General features: G+C 33.8%; 1 pseudogene; it reads right to left on the bottom strand.

Moving 5' to 3' along the window:
• Window positions 1-27,037, bottom strand: part of LOC135221268 (spectrin alpha chain-like) — a 136,960-nt pseudogene that overhangs the window by 5,973 nt on the left and 103,950 nt on the right.

Genomic DNA, 27,037 nt, shown 5'->3' on the forward strand with positions numbered 1-27,037 from the left:
CTAAAGCCTTTCTCTTTCTATCTCTTATCTATTTTCCTAAATGATATTCTAAGTTCCTCCATGTTCTCTCATCCCAATCATGACAATCATTACTACATCTAACATTCAGCGAACATACTTGGCCACGGCAATTTGTACACAAAGAATGAATAACGTAAGACTCTTTGGTCAACCTAGTCTTACAACCTTTCACACTTAAGAGTCCGGCATGTCGGAAAAAAAAAGCGAGACAAGTCGGAGTCGGTAAGCAAGTCTAAAACTATCTAGTTCTTAAAAGAACCTAAATCTAAGTAATATCGCCGAGTCGGCCAAAACAACACAATTAATACTTAATCAAATGCTGATAAACACAAGGAAAAGTCAAGAATTCCTAAATTAACTGCAGCTGACAACCAGTCTGTAGCCATCAGCTAACAGAAACAGAGCTCTCTGCCAAGTGGTTCCCCTCTTACCCCTAAAGTGGGTGGGGGTCATTGTTACCTAGCCAATACATAACAGAAAATTAGTGCAATTCGCAAATTTTGAAATTTAACTGCTGGGCGAGTGAAACTCTAAGCTACAAAATTACTGGGTAAGTCCCATAATTGAAACAAATGATTAATGAGTAGGCCTATGGGTCACATGTGGCCAGGGATGGGTTAGCTGCCAATTTTGTGAATCTTCTCATTTGTAGTACGCTTAATTAGGAGAAATCTGAAACACGGAAAGTAAAAACTACCTTATGCAAGTGCAGGTTTGTATCCCAGGAAAAATACAAATTCTTCACTCTTGGTATTTGTTCTGACAGGAATACAAACCTACATTTTCACAGATGGAATCCACAAACAGGTGGGAGGACCAATCTACCCGGAGTGGACGGTGGGTTTGCAATAACCTCTACATGCTTAACTTCAGCAAAAGTAGCAGATCAATATTAAGCTTGTCAGGCGCTAATTTGCCTGAATAGCAAACTAAAAAAGGGGCAATGCATTGTAGATAGAGAGTTCGATCTCAAACACAAGATTAATATATCACTTCTACTTGGTTTTAACCTGAGTACTCTGTAACTACCCTTATACAGCATAAAAATATCCATCTAAAACAATCACTCAATGAGGTCAAGTTTGGTATTCAAACAACCATGAGCAACAAAATGCCTTAGTCATTTTTAGCTCTGAACCCAAGGAAAGAATAAGAAACATGCATTCATTACTATAGCTAATAATCTGCAAATTGTTTGGAATTTAAGAGTTTATACTGTAAAGTGATTTTACAGAGGCTGTTTCTTAAGACTCAACACGGCTCTGCAGCCAAAATTCTTGACTCGAATTCCTTGCATTTCTAGATCCTCCATGAAGGCCCTGCCGACCTTCACTGAGGCCTCTAAGCAGAATGTGAGCTCCAGGTTACTTCCCATGAGTTAACTGCAGCTTCAAATGGTCTTGCCAACCATTCTAGCATCTCTCAAAACTTACCTACACTGTAAATGAAGTAGACTTCAACTGAGACTACCTGTACCACACAAGTTCAGGTAAAAGGAGAGGGCCCTATCCTAAATACTGGCCAGTCCAAAAAGACTTAAAAACAAATGCCATAAAAATGAAAGCATTGCTTTAATGGGAGCTCCTGTAAAAGCTGAAAATCTTAAAGAAGTGAGAAGAAATTGTGTGACTGCTCCACCTCCAGAAACACAAAAGAATGCACCTGGACTAGCAATAATTTTTACCCAATGAAAAAAATACTCCATGACAGTGACAGGCATTCAAATTGAGTGGAACCAAAATAACATCCATTCTCTATAAGAGTTCATCAGTGAGAGGGAGGGCTTAATGAGACATTGATAAAAGTTCCCTGCAAGACCACAGAAACATCTATTCATTTACTGAAAAAACCATCAGAACCATGCATGATGACTTCCAAAAAAGGTAGAAGCTGAATTAACTTGAGGGTTTGGAGACATCCAACACTGCCCTCCAACTACCAAAATCTTCCTTACAAGAAAGAGGTGATCATAGAAGAAGCCTGAATAGGCTTCTAAACTATATAATCATTTTCACTAAGAGATAAAGTCTGAGTTAAAAGGATGAGAGGAGTCTTGCTGTTACTGAATCCTAAAAAGAAACCATGACAAGGATTTGAAAAAGAAATTAGAGAAAAACCAGATGAGTCATAGAAAACCTATCAGGAGGCCTCTTTGGGGCCAGGACTGCTTCAAGAAACCATGGTTCTTTTGCTCTGAAACGTAATCCCTACCTGCTTAAAGAGACAGAGCAAGGGGGCTTTCAAAGACGCAATACAAAAGCTGCCAACTTCTGAAAAGTGATCTTCAAGTTACGAGCACAATTGCTTTTTCTCCTAAAGTAAAGCATGTGATGACTGGAAAAATTGGAGATGGTAATCAAGGAAGTAATAAAAAAAAAAATAAATAAATAATCTGAAGACTCCTCTACAAATTACTTCTTTCAGGCACCGCAAACGGGTATGCAAACCACAAAACTTCCCCCACACAGAAAAGCAACTCAAGACAAATTTCCCACTACAACCTTGCTGGTATCAAGGACTCGCAGTTTTTAGGCATTGGCAAGGTGCCAGTATCATATAAGGCTGCCCTTTGCACCTTATAAATACCAGCGTTCTTGAACAATGCCTTAAGTACCATAACATGAGAAATCCCTCGAATCATGCTCTAACCTAAGGGGAAAGCCTAAGACTTTAACAAACTACACAAGCCCCAAGTACCTCAATGGCGTGGTCGGTTTGGTCTTGGCCTGCCACCTCGGTAGCCATGAGTTCAATTCTCGGGCCTTCCATTGAGGGGTCAGAGATGTGTATTTCTGCTGACAGAAGTTCACTCTCGACATGGTTCAGAAGTCACATAGAGCTATTGGTCCTGTTGCTGAATAACCACAAGTCCCATGTAACATAAAAACACCATACAAACAAAAACAAAAGCCAAACAAACTCTAGGATAACAGAAACTTAGTCTATATCAAATCCACTCTTCAACCAGTGAGAGTAATGGGGGCATACAGCAAAAAACAAGCAGCTAAAACGAAGACAACCATTCTAAATCAAGTTCCTTGTCTGCTAGAGTGGCAGGTGCATTCACACAAAAAAATCTCAACTACACAAGAGAAGCTCCATCCCTTTATAGCACCTCACAAGAGCCAAGAGGTGGCAAAGAAAAAAACCCTGCTAAATGTACAACGCACACCCTCTTGTAACACCACCCCTAAAGCACTGAAAGGAGGTGAAGAAAACAACTGAGAAAACTAACTTAACACCAGTACATGTAGGAAGGAAACCTCTTGTAGTGGCACACTAGAAGCACCAACAGGCAATAGAAAAAGCACTGCTGTAACACTCACCATACATGACTGTCATTTAACTGGGAAACAGGAGCCAAAAAAAGAATATTAAAGGTGGCAGAAGGGCCAACAAAAGCTAAAGCTGATACAGGTAGAAAAATAGATTATGAAGAGAAAAGGTAGGGAAGAAATAGAATGAGACAGATACAGATACCAATAAAGTAGGTTCAACAATGCACTGAACCATATTATCTCATTAGAGCTAGAATAAAAAACAGATGAATTCTCATCATACCATTATTGTTATTCTCTTAAGTTAGGAGCTAAGGCTAAGCTAACCTCCGTATCAGTCTGAAGGTAACATAATAACTAGCGCAATGATTTACACTTTCCAAAATTACCTTTTTGGCACCCAGACCATATGCCTAAACACTCGAGACAAATGAAAGGAAGGTTTGGGAAGGCACAGAACACCCTTGCCTTGACCCGAGAAAAAAACTTAGTTGGACAGTCCCAAACTCAGGTTACATATAGACAAAGCCATAAATACTTTTGCTCTTGAAGGCAAACTTGTAAAAGAGCACATGCAAAACCACAATTCAGTCAAATGCTTACAGCTTCAAATTTTAAAATACACTTTTCCTGAACCAAAGGGGGTTGCAGAAGACAGAGCTGGATGGATAGTAAAAGGTTTATTCCTGTCTAATTAATAGCTTCCTCAATACTGACTCTCTCCTCTTCCTTTATATTAGGAGTCATAAGTCATCTAATCACTCCACACGCACACTTAACACGTAGTCAACATCACACTCCTGACTCCCACAATAGGCACAAACTGTGTGCATAACTAACATTTCATTATACAATGTATATCTAATTCCACAGAATGAAATCACTAACACTTGAGAATGAAATGTGTAAGTAATTCTACAAAATGTAATCTGTTAATGCAAGAAACATTCCTGAAAAACCTGATGTTCTTGTTATTACCGAGTCAAAGATATCCTCAGCAAACTAAACAAAATCAATATTGGGAAAAAACAGCCACCAGTAACTAGCAAATCATCAACTATCACTCTTGCCTATGGCAAGAAGAATTCTGACAAGCTAAAATATTCAAGACACACCATGTGGGGAACAGGTGATCTAAACAGTCATTCAGGTCAGCCAAACTATTTTTCTTTATTTTGAATGCCAACTTGCCTACTGGCATGAAGATATAATTATCTTCAGCAATAAATTAAATATCCCAAATAATGTACACTTTCTTTGAACATTCATCAAAATGACATTTTAATTTGTAGAGACTACAAAAAACATACCTTGAACATCATGCTGAATTCCTTCAGGGCATCCTCAGACACACCTGATTGGTTACGCGCCTGAATCTGCTGTTCTAAGTTGTGCTGCATACGCATTCCCAACTGATCCAACTGATCCCACTGCTGGGCTAACCCCACGGTACTGAAATAAGATTTTAACCATTAGTGACTAAAAATCATAATGTACATTACATAAATATGCCAAAGTTGAAACTGCAAGAACCAAAAAGGAGGAAGACAAGAAAAAATTATACATAATGAACACCACACAAATCAAGCATAATGTACAAATCTGCATACACCAAAAAAAATGAGTCTCTTGACTTATGTACAGTTCATTTTACCTGTAGATAATATTGCTACTAAACTACTACACAGTTAAAAAATAAACGGCGAGACATGCCTAATTGGTCAAGCATGTCTCAGATAACACACTATGTACTCTTTGTGTACTTTCATATAATTATAAGAATCTTAAATAATTCCTTTCTAACTTATCTTCTATCAATTTTATATGTTCATTCATTTAAATCTGGAATACTATACTGTCTGTCCTAAATCAGTAATTCCCGTACACAATCCTTTATCCAAAATCTTTGGGACTAGATGTGTTTTGGTTTTTGGAATTTTTTTGATTTTGGAACTGCAGCAAAAACATATTTTATGTGTTTTTCATTATAGTATTTATTCATTATGCCTTTTTATAATTTATATTAATACACTTATAAATGAATGTGAGATACTAATTAAGGTCATCAATAACAAAATTATGGGACAATTAAGACCACATTTTCACTAACATTACTATTTTTAACAAAAACAGCCATTAACTCAACATTCTGCAAAATGCAAAAATATGCACAATTAAAATAATTGTAATTCAACTTATGAATTTTAACGATAAGTAAAACTATAAATAAAATACATTTCATCATATCAATTTTGTTCTTTACTGTCACTGTCGTCATCAGTTTGTAGTTGTATACATTAACAGTAAATATTTCACTGATTTTTTAGTAATCCTGGTTACCGATTACTTTCATGAAAAATAATAACCGATTATAATCTTTATAGCAATTTCTGGTATCTGGGCATAAAAACATGTGTAAAATATGTGAATAACATTAGTATTTCATATATTTAGACATGTATGCATTTTAAGATAACATATACTTGTATCATCTAAAATAAAAGATAAAAAATTTATATCAAACTGTAGTTTTAGCAATATTCAAAGCAAACATGCAGACTAAATCAACCTGATGCATAATGCTTGATGTAAGGTAGTGTGTGAAACAATGGTAAACTGAAGGTAAATATATTCTATCACAGTTTGTTAAAATGCAGTAAATCCAACTCTAATATTTTACAACTATGTGGTTTTATTCTCTAATTACTGATTAAGAAGAGAAAAATGTAATGAGTAATCATTTACAAATAATTGATTACTCAAAAAGAAATCAAAACTAAAATTTTCAGGAAGTAGTCAAAATAGCACAAGTGATAACGCATCACTATGACAGACTGTGGGATTTTTCATACCACTATAATCAAGTTAAAATTATTGTTAAATTCTAGTTTTCAAGAAGAAATAATTATATAAGGCAAATTACCGAGTAATTTTTGTCATTAGCAGTCAAATAATCACGATCATGGCACTTCTCAAACTTAGTGCCGTATACGTGAAATGTCTATACGTATGTGAATTGATCAGAAGAGGGCTGTCATTGGCTAACAGCTCTATGGTAACCAGCCAGCCAATCAGGCTTTAGCTGTATCAGTATCAGTATTCCGTATGAGAAGGATCGTTTTGCATGTGAAGCTTACAAGGTTGTAAGTGCTTGTGTTTTAAATACAGTACATAGTTTTTAATAGTAAAGATGTATTACCTGAACTACACATTATGAATCAACACAGTGTGCAAAGATTATTTAGGACTTAAAGCTTTGGCAGATGTACAATTATTTTATTATCTTGGGATTTTCTAAGGTCACTTCTTGGGATTTCGTAAGATAAATAATTTGAGTAGCAGCACATAGCTAAATGAATTTAAGCTCTTCTCTCCACAAAAAATGTCTGGTTTTTAGAGCTTTTCAGCTTTTAGAGTTTTGGATAAATGATTGCGTAGTATAATTAGTTATTCTACATAAATATTTGCCTCTAAATTTAGGCCTTTACATTGTGCAAAGTAGAATTTAAGTTTGTAAAAAAAAAATCAAACATATAGTACCTATTTCTATCAAGTAATGTACTGAAGTACATATTCACATTTTTTCATTAGATCAATGACCTTATCAATATTGAAACATGAAAATACGTACAATCATTTATGAATGTATCAAGATATAGAACTTGAAAAAATCAGGAAAATCAAAGGAGCTATAAGCGATGAAAGAAAAAATCCAGGCAAAATGCATCTCCATTGGGCCCCTTACCCTACACAAGCAACATATCTTGTATATATAATGGTGTGTGTGCATGTTTTGTGCATTATACAAATACACTATAAAGTCTGTTACGCTATTTCACATGATGATTTGAATAAACAAGACTTCTGGCTTTCTTAGAGAATCTTACAACCAAACCATAGTTACGTCAAGACCCAACCTACCCCTTGATAATCAGTTAAATAACCAACTTTCGAAAGTTGAAAGAATTTGAGTCATTAATGTATAAAATAGATGATTACCTGTGCTCAGTATATCTATTATCAAGAATAAGGTGTTCTTCCAGTATCTGTCCAAGGTCTTCAATTTTTTTAAGGTCCACGCGACGTGCTCGTACCTCAGCTGCCTTTTGACGTGTTGCATCAAGCTGCTGTTCTAATGTTCCGGATCCTTCCATCATTGATGACCTGGATCAGTCCAAAACCAATAAATATCATAAAAATAATGTAAACCAGTGAACATTTTGATCATACAAACAGCATGAGTAAAAAAACTAATAATTAAAAATATATCTAGCACTTCTCTAATCATAACCAACACTAGAGGATGCTCTTAGCCTTATTTAAAAATTTGGACATAACAGTATTTCCATCAAGATGACTCTTGCATACATGGTTGGTCACAGCTGTGAAGTTAATGAATGCATCTTTTAGAAAGTCAGTGCTGAAAAATGCAGACTGTAAAAAGTAATATGTTTATAAAGCTTTACAATTTTTTTCCCAGCATAAAGGCCAAAGAACTTTGCTTTTAAAGGATGACAGTTGCTTCTAAAATCCTGGGTACAAAATGCTAATATTTCTTTTTGAAATTATGAAACTGACAAACTCCCAAGTCAAACACTTCACCATTAAAAATATGAATGTAATGTTGTAACGTTTTGATTACAATTTCTTTTAAACAATATTTTAACAAAAGTTCAGAAAAAATTAACTTAGAAAATTACCTTTTTTATGTCTGACACATTGCTACTGGACTAGGATGAAAGAGCTTGAAAATGCAGACTTACAATGCTGACAAGGTGCTACAAGGCTATTCAGATGAAAACCTCACAATGTGACCACCAACAAATTTTCAGTCAACTATTTATAGAAAAACTAATTCTCAACTTCTTATAAATCACAATAAATATGACATTATACAATATATAACTGCCACCATGAATTTAGTGATTAAAGAAAAATATGCTGTCTGAAATTTCACATACGAGAAAAAACAACTGGGAGAGGGTGGATGAAGTAGCATCATTAATCCTATTAGTCTTAGTATCTGCAATGGAACAGCTATTATCATCAGATATGCAGGGTTACATGATTGTTATAACAGCACACCAAGCTCAATGGCATCAATATACTGCACTATATTCCTGGAAAAGTGATCCTCTTATGTGTTGAAATACTGATCAATAAAATTTGAGCATTAAATTTGGTTGACTTGGGAACACAGACCTCACTCACAAAGGAAGTAACATTCTCCATATTTTCTGTCAGTACCTTATAATGAAACATACAACATAAAATAACAGTTGTAAACATTGTATCTGACACTAAAGGAAGGGGGACAGCATTCTGTTCTCTAACAACAACATTTGCACAAGCTCATAAGGCCAAAGCTGGAATAAATTAATTTCATTTCTGTGCATCCAAATATACCTCAATGTATGCATTACTGGAGGCAAAATAAAAAAAAAATTGTGAAAAAAGTTCCTCAGCATGCAACTTCACCATCAGTTCACAGGATGCTTACTTAGCAATGTGCATATTAATATGTAGTAGAGCTAATTGGTGTTATTGTGTACACTTGTGTACACTGATCAGTGTAGTAAAAACTAGGCCTCACAGGTTATTAAATTAGTAATCAGCAGTGGTGGATAATACTAGTAGAGAGATGTGTCACAAAAAAATAGAACTACCAATTAATTCTGGCACCTTGACTATATTAGAGAGAGTCTGCAATAACAATCACTTTACTGATTTTTAATCTTTGAGAACCACACAAGAAATTAAAATATACATCTCGACTGAAAGAATTTACGGTTTCTTCTTAAATAATATATGTCATAAATATATCTGGTCTCTACTGAATTCAATAACCACGTTATTGCAAGATATTCCATTGATATTTTTGAAACATCTCAACAGTGAATGAAAGTTTTTATAAGACAGCAATAATTCAAGCACAATTCAAAAATATTTAAGCTGTATAAATAGTGCTCTTCCCATATCCAATACCATATTCACATCCATAAGTAAAAAAAATAATGAACAGCTGAATTAAGCAAATTATAGTGTTAGTAACTACAAAGCCTGGTAAAGTTCACTTCCATTACACTTTACTTGATATTTTTACCCTTTCCCTTTTACATACATATTCTTAAGAAAATTTCACATAAATCACTGAAGAAACCTTTAACAAATGATTAAAATGGCACTTTACATACTCTGCTATATTCTTTATAGTAGAGTTTAAACAAAAATGGCATTAAAAGTAGCATATATAGTTCTGCCATTAGCCTAATTGGCTCTTAACGATGGGGTGCTATTATTTTCATTCGTCTGGTCAGGGAAGTGCTTAGGTAAAAATACCAAAAAAAAGATATGTAAAGAACAATTAAGTATAAAAAGCCATGGCCAAGCCCATGCAAGAGAGCATTATATTGACCTCTCATCATAGCCGATAAGGGAGAAACCCAGCAGATGGAACCTGTACAAAAGGAAGAGAGATCAGCGACAGCCCCCTCCACACAACGCTACTCCCATTGTCATCAATGCTAGGATCTAAAAATGGAACCTTTCAGGATCATGCTATCACCAATGAAATTACAATTAGTCCACAATTTTAACATTAGATACTGTTGTCTTGCTTTCATTTTACTCCCAAGTTTGAGGTATAAGAATCGGTAACACAGTAACACAATAATTAACAGTTCCCCACTTACCACAAAAAATACTTGAAGTCTTAAAGTCATGAATCATAGTTCTACATCAACAAACAAAAAGCCCCCAAAAGAATATGGAATATTTCTTCAACACTGTAAATCTCACAGCACTTCAACAATGCTTAAAAAAATAAAGCATATAAATGTGTACACAACCTGAACTTATAATCCTTTAGAACTCACTGAAAGCTATAAATACAAAAATAGTTTGATTCAAGTTTATCTAGCCCTGATTTATGTTCTAAATTCCAGGTATGTTAAGAGACCACAGATATTACCAAATTACTAGAACCTAAGGAGCAGCAATGAGCTAAAATCTTAACATGAACAAATACAAATTATTATAAATTTACACTGAAAATGGGGTTTCTGCATCTTTCAACTCCGAGCAGAGCTGTCAACTTTTACAGCAAACAATATTTACTTATACATAAGGAGGAAGATGTGAAATATAATAAGCCATAAAAGACTCCAAACATACACTCATAATGCACTTGAAAAATGAGCATATACGCATAATATATTGCTAAAATGTTTAAAATTTGTGCATGAATGATTGTATACTATAAATAGAATGAAAATACATTCCTTAAAAGATTTATTTCCAAATATACCACGGTAAAACAATCATTGCCAACAATGAAATTCAAGTTCCAATACCATGAAGAAAAAATAGTGCACGCATGCATAATGCATAACTTTATAATAGTTTTTCCCCATTATCAACCCGATACCTAATTCGGAATAAACCCAAACAATCAACAAGTACTGTAATTTGGTTAATCAAAGCTTTGTTATACCCACAGCTTTCCCACCACCTGAAACACTGCTTCCATAAATCAGAAATAGAATAAAATTCTTGAAGACTACATAAAAATTACTGTCTTTCAAATTTACTCTAGAAAAAATTCTTATTCTGCAATTATACTAAATTCTAACATAAGGTTCTCTTCAGCCATACTTCTTTACAAGGTACATCACATTTTCTGCAAAATAATTTTAGTCAGTCCAAAAGTGTTCTACAAATATATCTATCATTTAAAAATACAGTTACAATGCATCACCAATTCAAAATAGAGAAGTCTTTCCTTGAAGACAAATTATTTCTAATCATTAAAATTTCTTCCAAGAAGACTAAATAAAAACTTTCGTGATAAAAAAAATCAATTCACTCATAACTATTAAACAAAATTTGCAAATACCATAAAGTAAGAATACAATCCCCCAATAATATAAAAATATACACTCATTATAAATTCTTTCCAACTGCAATAGCTAGAACAAAGCAACATAAGCTTACAAAGTTGAACAGAAAAACCTCATGTGAAGCAACCAAGACAACTAGGTTCTACCATACCTGGTGTCTGTGAGGAGTTGGTGGAAAGCATTAGCATACTTGGCAAATTCTTTCCTTAGCTTATCATTTTCTTCTTGCCTTTGTGCTTCTTTTGCCAACTCCTGGTCTCTTTCCTGAAAAAATGCAACAAAAACCAAGTGAAGAACTTATTTACAAGGAGGAGATAAAATTACTTCCATGCACAGACAGACATTATATATTTAAAAAAAAAAAAAAAAAACGACAGTTAGTACATCAAATTTCATCACCTAATTAGCATAATCAATACAGTATACATATACTTGTACAGGCAGTCCCCGGTTATCGGCAGGGTGCTGATAAGCGAAAACCGCCATTAACTGAAACTTGGCGATTTATGGTTCAGAGTTTTGGTTAATGGTGCCGATAACAGTTAATGGAGCCTCTGTTAGGTATGTTATGGTGCCATAACTCTATTATCGGCACCTTATGGCGCTGAAAACTGAAACTCGGCCTGTTATGGCGCCATGAATCGCCAATTTTATGGCACTAGACAAGTGCCATAAAACCGGATCGCCATTAACAGAGTCCACCCGATAACCGATGACTGCCTTAGTGGACGGGTCAATATATCAATATGCAGCTCCTCAGGCCGGGTACACTTTGAGGTCGGCCAATTTACGAAAAAACGCACATCAATGGAAAGAGGAAGGTACTATGCAAATGTACATGGTAAAAAAAAAATCTAAAATATTTCCCCTACTTTCCACGAGAAGTTGAAAATGACTATTTACGACCCCTTGTGAGACCTCTTTTACAAGACAATTGTAAATTTTACTAACTTATATGTTTTTTGTAATAAATATTTTTATTTTATTTTGTTAAGTTATAATTGCTTCTCACACAATATCAAAACAGATAAGAAATAAAATTAGTAACAAATTCTTAGCATATTTGTTGAAAAATATTTATGTAAATTTACCAAAAACAAAGATTGAGTAACTTTTTATTTTTATTTTACACATTTGTCTAATTCATTCCCCCTTGAAGACACCCCATTCATGGTTTTAGCCAGTGTAAAAGTTGCCATTAATGAATTTATGGCCTATAGAAGTATTGGCACTGCTTTCTCACCGGATTCTTTCCAAATCAATGGCACTTAACATTGTTTATCTCCAGGATCAATCCGTCCACCACCCCAAACCTACTATTACTGCTCCCAGGGATATCCGTCTATTAAGGGTTAATAATCTTGGTTAAAACCTTCAATATCTAATTTGCATAATTAATAGTTTATATATTAATAATCTAGACAAAAAGTAAGCTGAAACAATACAGGATATAATTTAAACAATAAGAATGAATCAGTGACATCAATAACTGCTAAATTTCAATGGTGCTATATTAGTTTTACACTGCAGTAAACAGACATTATGCTCAAACCTTTATGATCTTCTGCAGATTACGCCAAGTATCTTCCAATGCCTCCATTGTGAACCAAGTGTATGGGTTGGGGCCTACATTGTAGCTTTTAATCTGTTGGTCAAGGGCAGCCAAAGCCTCAAAGTCAGCTTGCGCAGATGAAAGAGATGCCTGGAACTGGGCATGAGCCTCCCGCAAGGCTCTGATTTCTTCAATACTGCAATAATTAATTAAGACTGTAAAAATTCATAAAACAAATCTAAAGACCAGAATTAATATGTAATAAGCTAAAAAATACATAAATATTCCAATTCTCTGTAGAACGTCTTTATTTGTAATTTTTTCTTGGATTTTGAAATAAAACTAAATTTTTACCCATCATACATTTTGATAACTATACTCTGTTTTTTTCCATCTGTCCATCCGCCTGTGGTGTTTGCGCGTGGTAACACTGCGTCCCGGGCTTAAAATAATTTCCTATTTCAAATATTTACGGTGTAATTAGCATACAGTAAATTATTAAAACACTTTTCAGTTGCAAATGTACACCCAGATATCCTTTCAGTTACCTAAAACTTACACAGTGTAACTATCTAAAGCCCGGGACACAGTGTTACCATGCAAAAACACCACAGTCGGATGGACAGATGTAAAAAAACAGAGTATAGTAAAGAATACTGTATTTTAGTAATTGGTAAAAAAAATCTCTTCAGCAGCTCAAAAAATTACAAATTTTAATTTGTAATTCCATAAATAACAAACCTTCGGTCTTAACGTAGGGATAAATTCTCTGGCATTAGCTGTAGTTTGATTAAAAACAACACAAGGACTTGGGGGCAAGTCAGAGCTTCCACAAACAAACAAACTCCCACACACTTTTCATAACATTTAGCTCACTTCCCAGTTTAAACAGTTTACCCATTGGCATACACAGCTTTGAACTACATAACAAGGGTACAAGCTTAACATAAAAGAAAAAGCCTTAAAAGACTAACCCCCTACACAGCTGAGCCAGTGCCAAATTCTAATAAAATTCCCCTTCCAACTCTTCCCTGCCCTTGGTTGCTTTTTAGCCGCCCTCTTTTTCCTGTATACTATATAACTCCATCCTTTTCCTTGCCTGCTCTCTGCCAAATTCAAGGTTTTCTTCTTTTCAAATACCTTTTGTATATACTGACTCAATCACCATGTCTCACTTTCTCTATGCATATCCTTTTCTGTTGTCATAATGAAGGCTTCTGATGCCACCTATATGCCTCTTTCAAGAAGTCTCCACAGACTTCTCTCTCATATGTACTCATTTGCTTAGAATTTTTCTAGAGACTTATTTGCTTTATTTTTCCATTTTCATAACCTTATCCTTCTATTTCTCATGATCCTTTCATACCTCTCTATCAAATCAACCTCACAGAAGTACGCCTCTTATATACTCACACACCATGTGACTTTTAAAGACCTAATTTTGAAGCTAATTTTAAGGGGTTTGCATCATAAACGAGATATAAAATTAGAGTATCTAATATTCACAGCATCATTATATTATAAAATGGAAACATAACAAATATGCATCTTTTCCATGAATCTTTTAAAAAGTCATGCTTTTCTTCACTGTATCAATATTTCATGTATTCTCATATTACTACTGTATTATAAAATACAAACAGCAATCATGCACCATTTGCACTTTTAGGTTTCCATGAACGTGAGCAGCGATACCATTCAGGAAATTTTGTTTTAGCATCAATTCAGTTTCTGTTTAAAGATAACCATGGGGAAAAGTTTTGTCCCATCTGAAATACATGTTAAAACAACATTAGATTTGATTAATAAGCTTTTCTCTCCAATTTTATTTAAGGTCACATTTGATGGCATATCAAAATTTAGGGGAATTTCATCCATGTTGCAGATGCACAATAATTAATGGTCATTAGCAGCTTGAGCATTGTTTTCTCAGCTTCAGCTAAATCCCACAGCTTAAATTTACAGTATATTTCCTTACCAATCTTTCCTCCATGGTGAATATGGGTATAATGTAAAAATATATCAGTCCTCTTCTACTTAACGTCATTTGTAACATAACTATGGTATATAATTGTTTACTATTGTACAATGGTTGAAATACAAGCCAAACAGCTGTGTTATCCAATTCAGTTGTTCATAGCATAACAGTTGTTCCTCATTCGGTTGTTTATGCTGTATGCATTTAGGCAACACATATAATGTTACTAACAATACTTTCATCATTCTCTTTTACCTTTTTGAACTTATTTAACTAAATGATGGGATAGAGAGATGGAGAAAGAGGTTAATCTATTGTAATTTTGTCTCACAAAAAAGGAACTTGCAAGATACACAATAAACACAAGAAAATAATTCTTTATGGGTGAAAATTTGGTGGTCACATGATACACGAGATTGCATATTACATGAGTATATACAGTGCGTATATGTTGTTTTAATCACACCTCACCAATATAACAGGTAAATGTTTTTATTTGATGCCATATATATTTTCCATCATAAAATCATTGTTTTAACTACTCCAATCTTGTATGTTATATTCCCTCTGGCCTTAAAACTTTTGTTCAGAAACTAATTGTTGACTTTGGCAAAATTTTCATAGAGCTTCTACCTCCCTCCTAATCTTCTCCCAAATTGCATCTTTCCACCAAAACCTCAACCAACTCTGTCTATTTGTGTGTGACCTGTATCACAGTGGAAAAAAAATAAAAATTTACTCAAAATTGGGCTCAATCATAAAACCTAATAAACTTTACCTTGGCTAAAAGCCTAGTATACTTCACAGGATGTCTTGTGAAATCCATCTCTAATTTTTGGGGGATATCTTGTGAACAAACAGATCAACAAACATACATATGAAGGAATAACTCCTTTCACCTTCATTGTTAAAAGCAACGACATTAATTGCTCTATATTACAAAATACTGTATATGCTTGCATATCATGCAACTTTTGAACACATAATTTTGGAGCTAATTTTAAGGGGTCGCACCATACATGAGATATAAAATTAAGGGGGTCACATCATACATGAGATATAAAATTAAGGGGTCGCATCATACATGAGATATAAAATTAGCGTATGTAATACTCACATACTTACCAGTGTAGTTTCATATTATCATTAATAGGGGTTATTTTTCCAGACCTCTGAGTTTCAAGTAGACTCTTCTCGGGCTGGTTATGTGTAGTTTCATAAAATACACACATAATGAATATGCATCTTTTCCACAGATCTTTTAAAAATTTGTTTTACTTCACTGCATTAAATAATAATATATGTATTTTCATATTACTATTGATATATTATAAAATACAAAAATAGCAATCAATGTTTTGGTTTGGAAATCGGCTGGGGACGACTGCGATAAAAGTTTATTTTGCTGTATTGCGATAAGTTTATTTTGCTGTATTGAAGACAAATCAGAGCGATTCTCTTGCTTCTAGTTAGTGTAAATGAATCTCAAGATACTCTATTGATATGGGACAAGATTATTTTACGTTTTACGAAGTGTTTTCAAGTCAAAGTATCACTTGAATTCGTATCATTGTGAACATAATTTAATTATTTTTTTCGTTAGTATATGGCGCTGAGAACATGTTTGTGTAAAAAAGATCAACAGATTGCTATCGATATTTTCACTTTATTTCATCAGAATACTAAGAGCTTTACATATCCATCTTTTATCAGAGTGAACACAGTAAAATGTGTTATTTCATGCCAAATAGTTTTGATTAAAACACATTTCTCTCAACAGTTGTTTACGGTCGAGTTTGATGGTAATATACCGAAGATTCCATGTTGCCGATGCACAATAACAGTCGTTAGCAGATAAACATTCTTTCCTCAACTTCAGCTACAATAAGCAGCTTAAATTTATCAATCTTTTCTCCATAGCAAATTAGGATATAGTAATGTAAAAATACACCAGTCTTGTTCTATTTAGCATCATTTGTAACATAACTACAGCAATTCTTTACTATCGTACAATGGTTGAAATGCAAGAAAATTGCTGTAGTATCAGATTCGGTTGTTCATAGCAAATCAGCTGTTTCTGGCTATATGCGTTTACACAAGTACGTACGTACAACATTACTGATGATACAGGCGGCCAGAGGTTAACGGCAAAATCACTCGGCAGCGCATCGGTTTTATGGCTGTCGTCAAAAATTTTAAGGTATTTTTATGGCACAATTTTCGGTTAACAGCGCCGCTAGCGCCATTATGTCTAACAAGTACATACATTTGTAGAAACACCGTTCTGACCATAAAGGTTATGCAAATATTAAATATTTTATTGATATAAAATATTTTATTGAGAGTTATTACACAGGTATTAGGGTCAAATATATTCCTCTGACGCTGTTCTATGCCAAAAATATAGAGTTAAATGAGTGCAAATTTAACTATGGATGTGTCGATTTATAAATGTTCATGCTTTTATGTTTAAAATGTGTATGAAAATGTATAACGTATAGGGTATTTTTATCTCTGCACAGAAATGTGATACAAAGGCAGCTGCTGAAACTGCCCTTCACGTTATCAAATAGAATGTTTTTTCATATTCGTTCTTGTAAGCCGCCGCCTGCCGCACTTCCAAAAATATAGTTTAAAAAAAGTGCAATTTAGCGATCAATGTGTCAATTTTCTAAATGTTCATGCTTTTATGTTTAAAATGTGTATGAAAATGTATTACGTATAGGATATTTTTATTTCTGCACAGAAATATGATACAAGGGCAGCTTTTGAAACTGCCCTTCACATTATCAAACATTGTTTTTTCGTGTTCATTCTTGTAAGCCGCTGCCTGCTGCTCTTCCGATAATATAGATAAAAAAAGTGCAAATTTAGCAATCAATGCGTCGATTTTATAAATATTCATGCTTTTATGTTTAAAATGTGTATGGAAATATATTACGTATAGGGTATTTTTTTTTTTTTTACATAAATATGATACAGTGGCAGTATGCATGTCCAATTGAAGTCTTTGCAACAGCCCTTCACTTGACGAAGACAATAGGTTGTTCAAGTCGCGCCCAAATAACAAAATTTTAATTTATATCATTGAACCATATTTTTATAACAAATAATACTTACAATTGTTGCATAAATTGATTGATTTTAAAAGACAAAACTCGCATATACATTCGATTTAGCAACACTGCAATTTGTTTGTTTTTCCATGGGATAGAAGTAGTAAAATATAACTCTGCAACTCAGTCAATTTCTTGCGTTGTTACTCAAGCAAAAAATTGAGGTACAACGGTACGAGCTCGAGATGCCACTGCTACATAGTGATGAAAATCAAGATAAGCACATAAGAAAAATTAAATATGCATCATTTCCATAATTCCTTTAAAAAGTTATACATTACTTCACTGTATCCAATAATACTGTATGTATTCTCATATTATTGTATTATAAAATACTACGGTAAATCTAAGCCAGTATTCCGCGGAGCGGCCAATGTTTTGATATGGAAATCAGCTGATGGCAAATACGAGTTTGTTTCGCCAAATTTAACGCAATTCTCAGCAAATTTTCTTACTTCTAGTTAGCATAAACAAATATCTAACCAATTTTTTTTTTCGTTAATAGATTACATTGGCAGCATGTTTATTGAGAAAAACAATACGTGATTCCGTTCGCAATTTTCCTTTATATCATCATAATACGAATTTTACATTATTCATCTTATATCAGCGTGCAACCAACAGTAAAGTGTGTTCTTTCAAGCACAGTAGTTTTGATTAAAATGATCTTATCTCAATTTTATGTACGGTTGTGTTTGATGGCATACGTTTACTGGAGTTTTATCCTTGTTGCCTGCACAATAATGGTCATTAGCAGCTTGAACAGTTTTCTCAGCTTCAGCTATAACTAGGTGTAAATTTAACAGTGTATTTTCCCTATTGATCTTTGATCTACATTGATCTTTGATCTATAGCGAATGAAGTTATTACATTAAGATATCTCAGTCCTATTCTGCATAATGTCATTTATAACAATTACGGTAATAGTGTACTATAGTACGATGATTGAAATACAAGCCAAGCAGATGTTATTATCCAATTTGGTTGTACTTAGAAGAAGAAGAAGAAGAAGAAGAAGAAGAAGAAGAAGAAGAAGAAAAGAAGAAGAAGAAGAAGAAGAAGAAGAAGGAAAAAAAAAAAAAAAAAAAAAAAATTGTTTCTCGTTCAGTTGTTCATGGCTGTACACATTTACGCAATGAATATAACATTAAAACCATACTTTCATCATTCTCTTTTGCTGTTTTTGAACTTATGTAAAGATGAGATAAAGTTAGGCTACTGTAATTTGGTCTCTCATAAAATCGGATTATCGTAAGATGAATTATCATAACTTGAATACTACAGCTACCTGTGCACTGTATAAAACCTTATTATATCTTTACAGACTCTTAGACACCCAGAGGATTAAAACTAAGCTTTTTTCACTTTACAGTATTTATAATACTATAATGTACTGTACAGTACTACTGTACAATAAATTCTATATTACTATTGTGAATAAATATAATTTTACTTATTGTGCCATTGCAGAATTACGGCGCCGTTTGACTAGTCTAGTATTTTGAAAGAAGGTGTGCGGTGGCTGTAGGCTTTAAAATCGCTTAGCGTCGAAAATCACTTGGCGTCGGCAGCCAGGAACGGAACCCCTGCCACTACCCAAAGGCCGCCTGTACTTTTAGCGTCCTTTTACTCATTTTAACTTAATTAACTAGAAGATGGGATAGATAACAAGATGGAGGAAAAGGGGTTAGCCTAACTAGAAAATGGGATAGATAAACAGGAGGAAAAGAGGTTAGCCTATTGAAATTTGGTCTCAAAAATTGAACTTGCATGTTACATGAGATGCATGATCAAATCATTGTTTTAGGGTCAAAATTTCGGGGTCGCATGATATGCGAGATCGCGTGTTATGAAAGCCATTACAAAATAAATCCCACACACATCACTAGTAAATGTCTAAATGATCAGAGAAAAAGTTAATAAAGCAATGAACACTGCCTGTCCCATCAATATCTAACTATTTTAATGCATACTTCAAACCAAGAACTGCAAAACACATCTGAAATCATACTACTGCATTTTACTTCGTTAGTCCAACAATCCTTACCACCCTGCTCTCAACAAACAATATGATGAACCTGCTATACTTAAAAAAATTTATTTGGAGTCTACCCATCCAAAAAATTTTTGAAATCTACCAATCTGAAATGACAATTAAAATCCTACCTAAAAATCTACCGACCTGAAATGACAATTAAAAAAACACATTTATAGAAAAGACAACCATTCTCCTTACCTATTACAACGAACAGGGTCTGTAAGATCCTCCTCAGCATTTTCAAACCAAGAGTTGAAAGCAGAAGCCTTCTTGGCAAATGACAAATAGAGCTCTTCAATTTGGCGGAACTGATCCTGTAAAAAATTATAAAAGTAAAGATTTAACATGAACCACAGTTTATAATGTTATAAATAATATATTAATTCCATAAATTATTCAACAGAATATAAGCATACACTATCATATCATACCTGCATAACCAACAGTCTATTCTTGCGCTCCAAAGAGTCATTAAGAAGTTTCTTCCATCGAGCAATCACATCTCCATGGCGCTTGATGATGGATTCTGACTGCTCATGATTACCTGATACTAACTGGTCCTTAAGAGCAGTAATATTCTGAATACCCTCATTTTCAAAGGCTGCCAAACCTGTTAAACGACAAAAAACATTAATCTTCCTCCAGAACTCAATGTCGAGAATAATTACAGTAGTATTTATATGGTCATAAATTATACAAAAGATATACAGGGTGGTGCAAAAAAACATATGCTGTAAATTAACAAAAATTTACAGAAACGCACTACAGACAACCATCATCATATATTCAATTAATACTATGTGATCTGACTGTCTAACACAAATTTTTATTGCCAGACGTCCCTACCAAATACCCTCTTGACAACTTAACATAATCTGGGCATAACTTTTTCCTTTAAATTCTGGAAATTCACCATACAGTCATGTAGTTTTCTTACACTGATGAGGATACATTACTTCTACGCACCATACAGTTATAAAGAAGTTATCATAGCAAATTTAACAGTAAACCTACTGTAAGTGTCAACTTTTGACTGAGAAATAATGATGAGTGTCAACTTTTGACTGAGAAAAAATGATGAGCATCAACTTTTGACTAAGAAATAATAATGCGTGACATCTTTTGACTCGGAAACAATGATGAGTGTCAACTTTTGACTGAGTAATAATGACGAGTGCTAACTTTTGACTGAGAAATAATGAGTGGCCACTAAACCGTAAATGATGACAACAATGAAGACATCATCATCATTAGCTTCTTTGATGTATGGGAACTCCCTGGAAAACTTGCTGTGGATGACCATGCATAAAGGTTAAATTTGTATGCTGTCATGAAAATATTCCATGAAACTCCAATGTAAGTAAACTTCAGGAAACAAATATTAAGATACATAATAAACTTATCAAGACTTTTAAGATGATGTATGCATGGCCTAGTCATGTGCTTGTGTATGTGTAATTTGTCCAAATTATATTTATGATATGATGATAATGATTTAAACAATTACAGTAATTCATGCATTTGTGGAGGTTCAATTATTTATATTGCCAATCTGCATGTGTGCATAGGTGTGCACATATTAATTTTTTATAATTTATTTTCTATTTCATATTTTTTTTAATTATTTGCAAATGTTAGTACATTTACATATTCCCAATGATAAGCATGCTCTGGGGTTGAGGAGAGCTTACAGATTATGCTATTATTCCTTCTATTTCTGTCCATAGTCTTTTCCATTTCATTACTTTCTTTTCTTTAAATAACTTTGTTTTCTTGTGTTAATGTATATATAATTATTGCTTGTAAGTCTCTACAGTAGGTGATGGTAATATCCTGACTATTGTGTTATCTTTATTTGGCTATAAAAGAATTCAAATAATTCCCATGTTATAATTAGTCATTATCTGAATGATCACCAAATAATCTATTATGAACACGCCTAAATTAATCATATAATGACAATTGCCTGTATTATAAAAACTCACCAGCATCAAATGTTTCTTGCTTAGTAAGGAGAGTTTGGACAGTTGAAAGATCCCTGCCAAATTCTTCTGACTTAACATGAGACTCCTTATCAGCAATCCAGGACTCAACAACATCTGCCTTCCAAATAAACTGCAAGTACGCCAAATTGTCAGCCAACTTGCGCTTCCTGCGAGCAGCAATTCCATTCAGGGCTTCCAGCTTATCCTTCAGCTGCTGGCATCTCTGCTTAATGCTCTCTCCATGATGATTACCATCAGCAATCAGTTTAGAACCTGCATCACTTACATCATTACATCGGTCTCGATGAACAGCAAAATCAGTTTCAAAGGCATCATGCTTCTTCAAAAGACCCTGTGCAGCTGCCATATTATCACCATAATCTGGGACAGACAATAACTGAGTCTTTTCACTAATCCAGGCCTCTTCCTCCTCCACTTTAGCCAAGAACTGCTGGTAAATAAGAGACTGTTCAAGCTTTTGGCCTCTCTGATCAGCCATGGACTTCAGCTGAGACCAGGTCTCTGAAAGCTGCTTTAAGCGGGACTCAATCTCAGCAACACCTACATTGGACACACCCATCAACTTCTCCCCAGCTTCCTGAACTGCTTGAATTGCTGGCTCATGTGATGCAAGCTCTGCTTCCAGACGTTTGTGCTTCTTCCGCAGATTCTGAACACCAGTTAAATCACGACCATAATCTTCTGAAGCAACCAAGAGCTTCTTTTCCTTGATCCAAGACTCTTCATCAGCAATGTCACGGAAGAACTGATGAAGGGTAAGTGCTTCATTCAAACGTGACTGACGATGAGCTGCCAAGTTCTTGATGCGTTCGTATCTTTCATTAATGCTCTGGCGCTTTTCTTGGATATTAGCAGTATCAAACTGGCCACTTTCCACCAGTGAATCAGCCTGGCCATTCATATCATTGATACGATCTTCATGGGCCTGAATATCAGCTTCCACCAACTGATGCTTTTTCATTAGGTTTTGAACACTGGCCAAGTCCTTCCCTACGTCTTCATTAGTCAGAAGGGATTCTACTTCACCTAACCAGAAGTCCAAATCTTTAACAGCAGCAATGAAAGTTCTCTGCTTATTGGCTTCTTTGAGTTTAAGAGACTTTTCAGCTGACTTCTGAGTAAGGAAGTCCCACTGCTCTGAGATGGATTCCAATCTTTGCTGAACAGCTTCTTCAGATCCAGCACACTGGTGCTTATCTATAAGATTCTGGCCCATAGCCAGCACAGCCTGGATACGATCAGCATTGGCTGCTAGTTCAGCTTCAAATGCCTGGTGTTTCTGATGTTTAGACTGTATGTTAGCTGGATCCTTAAAGCTTTCCTCAGTTGCCACCTGCAGCTTTTCAGCAATCCAGTTTTCAATTTCATCTGCATCACGAGAGAACTGTTGCAATGTCTGGGACTCTCCCAATTTGGAACGTTTCTCAATAAGGGCCTCCTTAAGATGCTGCCAACGGTCAAGCACCTGCCCTCGTTTGTCTCCAATATCTTTGCTAGCATAATGCTCAGCTGCTACTAACTGATCAGCAAACAGATTAAGTGCAGCAATTTTCTCTTCCTGGGCATTAATTGCCTTATCAAAATCTTCATGCTTCTTAATGAGTGCTTCTACATTATCAGCCTTGGCATCAGCTTCATCTGAAGATAAGAATGCTTCACGGGATGACATCCAGTTTTCTGCCTGTTCACAGTCACGGTAGAATAACTGTAATTCCAGGCACTGATCAAGTTTCATGCGTCGAGCAATCCATGCCCTATAAAAGAAATTGGAAAGTGACAAAGTGAAAACATTCCTTAGACATTGTATTACCAAAAGAAAGTTTTAAGCCTAAAGTTCTTTCAACAGGATAAGAAAACTATTCTTAATAAATTTCCTCCTACCTCTCAAGTTCTTGACGTGCCTCATTCATGGCATCTAACTTCTCTTGAACTTCAGCAGAGGCAAAGTGACCAGACTGAAGCAGCTGATGACCAAAAAGTTCAAATGCTTGGAATGTCCCAGCTCGGGCATCAATCTCAGTGCGATGTTCCTGTCAAACAGCACAATTAAAACTCTTATCTTTAACATGACTTCACATAAATGAAAAACAGCACTCGGTAGCATGGGAAGCAAATTCCACAGACGTAATAAAACCACTGTTACTTACAACGCACACACACACACACTATTAACTTTCTGGGATATCAAAATATTACAATTTCAAAAACAAAGTTATTAATTACAAAATTGCAATGAGAGGGTACTCAAATGTTATTTATTAACCAATCACAACATTCTTAACTGATTACAAATCAATTCCAGTTATTCTTGTACAAAAGATGTCTTCCTTTAAAGAACTAAATATATGAAAGAGTGCATATCTTATGGTGTGCAGCTGAGAGATGACTAACTGATGAATATGTTAGCATTAAGACAAACTGTGCTAGGATTCCACATTCATGTTGAGTGTATGGAATGATATTCTTAAAGAGTGTGCATTAAAGCTTCCTACAAAAAGTAGTATGACCAAATCTAATAACAATGGCCTATGCCCCATTAACCTGAAGACTATTAACAAACTAGTGTGTTAGTATGGAGAATATGCCCTAAGTCCTAGAACTCCAACAAAGATGAACCATAACATTACTTTCAACTCAGAGGAAGATGAATTCCCCCTAATAATTAAATTTGTAATTCATGAATTACTTGCATTGAAATTTTAAAAATTCTAGTTTCAATTGTGGCAAGTACTTTAAAAAACTAGGTATAACCTACATGTTTTGTATATGCCCAATTCATGCTGCAATTCATCTTAAAATATCTTTTAATCTAAATACATAAGCTGCCCATCAACTACCCATTGATGCCTTATGTGACATAGGTTTATAGCGAAACCACCTTAGAGGCAGTCATTAAAAAAAATCCACACTTTCAAATTTTAGCTGCATCACTAATCTTAAATGACAAATTCTCAAAAGAGTGATCTCTGTATAATTGCTGTAATATTCACCTTAAATGAAAGAAATGTTCCTACAAAAAAAATTATCAAGACCACTTTTCTATGTACATATCGTACAGCAATAACTTAATGCATATTTTATATTTTTACATAAACGTTCTTGGAATATGAAAATATAAAATCAATACCTTATAGAAATGACAAATTCAGAATCACCTAATGGTTGGGACACTAAGAATTAAAAACTACTGGCCTAGTTACAATAACTTTAGATCAGTCAATCAACTAGTTACTAGAAAACATTTCTTTTGTTGCATTAGCTGTTTTAGTTGAATCAAAAGTCCAGCATACATGCATCCCTGCTTGATGTAAAATCATTACACAGACAAATTTTAAGACTTGCAAGAGCAGTAATCTAAAAACCCTAATATTCTAAATAAAACTCAACTTTGCTAACAACACCCTCTCTTTTTCATAATTCAAGTACTATACTATGTATCTAAGATCCGTATCTAGAACAGAATGAATATAGTATTGTAACTAGCTATAAGATACCAAAAAAGCATTTCATTCCCTCAATGCATGCGATGTATTATGAACTATAAAAAAAAAAAAAAAAAAAAAAGTCCTAAAATAAATTAATATAAATGGCTCCAAGTTATGTCAACCATTGTGAATTTATGCTTTAAACTGAAAAATATCTCAAAAGGTAACATTAACTAACAGGCAACAAAAATAAGTGGACTCCATTCACATCCCATCAAGACACTCTTCAAGCAAACAACAGACTGACCCCATAATAAAACATTTATCTATGTAACAAAACATCTTGACCTACATTTAAAATAGGGAAAAATTTCCTAATGTCTGTTTCCATTAACATTAAACATAGATAGGGTACAATGACAAACAGAAAACCCGAAGTCCCCTAAACAATGAAGATGTCAAAGAGATATGAATTTTAGTGAATAAAATCCTACAATGAACTGGAACTAACAACACAACAGCAACTTCAAAATTATATAATAAATAATATATAGGCTACACTATCAAATGAATGTATACTATACTAATATTTATACATTGTATAGCCACAAATTTCCTTGATTCTTCAAGATTTCAAGCACTACTAAATACCATTAAAAGATATGCCACAAATATGAATTAATTCAGAATTCATCATTCAAGAGAAATGTTCTCACATAAAATTCTATATATATATATATATATATATATATATATATATATATATATATATATATATATACTATATATATATATATATAATAATATATATATATATAGTATATATATATATATATGATATATATATAGATATATATATTATATATTATATATAATATATAGTATATATATATATATATACTATATATTATATATAGTATATATATATATGTATACACGTATATATATATATATATATATATATATATATATATATATAATATATCTATATATATATATATATATATATATATATATGTCTGTAGAGTAGTTTTCACAAAGAATAGAATCATTACTAATCCATCTAAAACAGATATATTGTACTGTTGTTAATTACAATTATATAGCACAAGCCAGTAAGGAGGTAAACATATATAAATTACTAAATTTATGTTTATCAAAATACAGAATTCAACACAAAGAGAAAACCAACACTCAAAACCCAAGAGCCAATTATGTATTTGTTAACAAATACTGTTTCAAAACTTTCCAAAATAAAAAATGACAAATTTTTTAATCAATTTGTATTTTTCACAACTAACAAACCTGAGGTCTTAACATCAGGATAAATCTCCTAAATGCCAACTGGAAAACTGGTAAAATTAATAAAAAATTGTGTACACAAGGAACTATAGGCATCTGTGCTTGATCATGGGGTCTGTGGGATCTGCAAAAATGCCTTCAGCATCTAGTGGTCATATCAGTTACTCTTCTAACCCAATTTAACTGTCATATGGTTGGTTCGAAGTGTGCCTTTATATTTAAGACCTCAGGTTTGTTAGTAATGAAAAATACAAATTTGTCATTTGTTCATGTACAAAACAAACCTGCAGTCTTAACATTAGGCTAGACTTACTCATGGGTGGGAGGTAAGTATTATAAACCGACAAATGACCTTAACCTCTGAACCTAGGATATAGATATATAAGTATCTTTAGGTTCCTAATTCTAGGTGTTTCATACAAT

Source organism: Macrobrachium nipponense, chromosome 2, assembly GCF_015104395.2.
Source record: "Macrobrachium nipponense isolate FS-2020 chromosome 2, ASM1510439v2, whole genome shotgun sequence".
In the NCBI taxonomy this organism is placed as follows: domain Eukaryota; kingdom Metazoa; phylum Arthropoda; class Malacostraca; order Decapoda; family Palaemonidae; genus Macrobrachium; species Macrobrachium nipponense.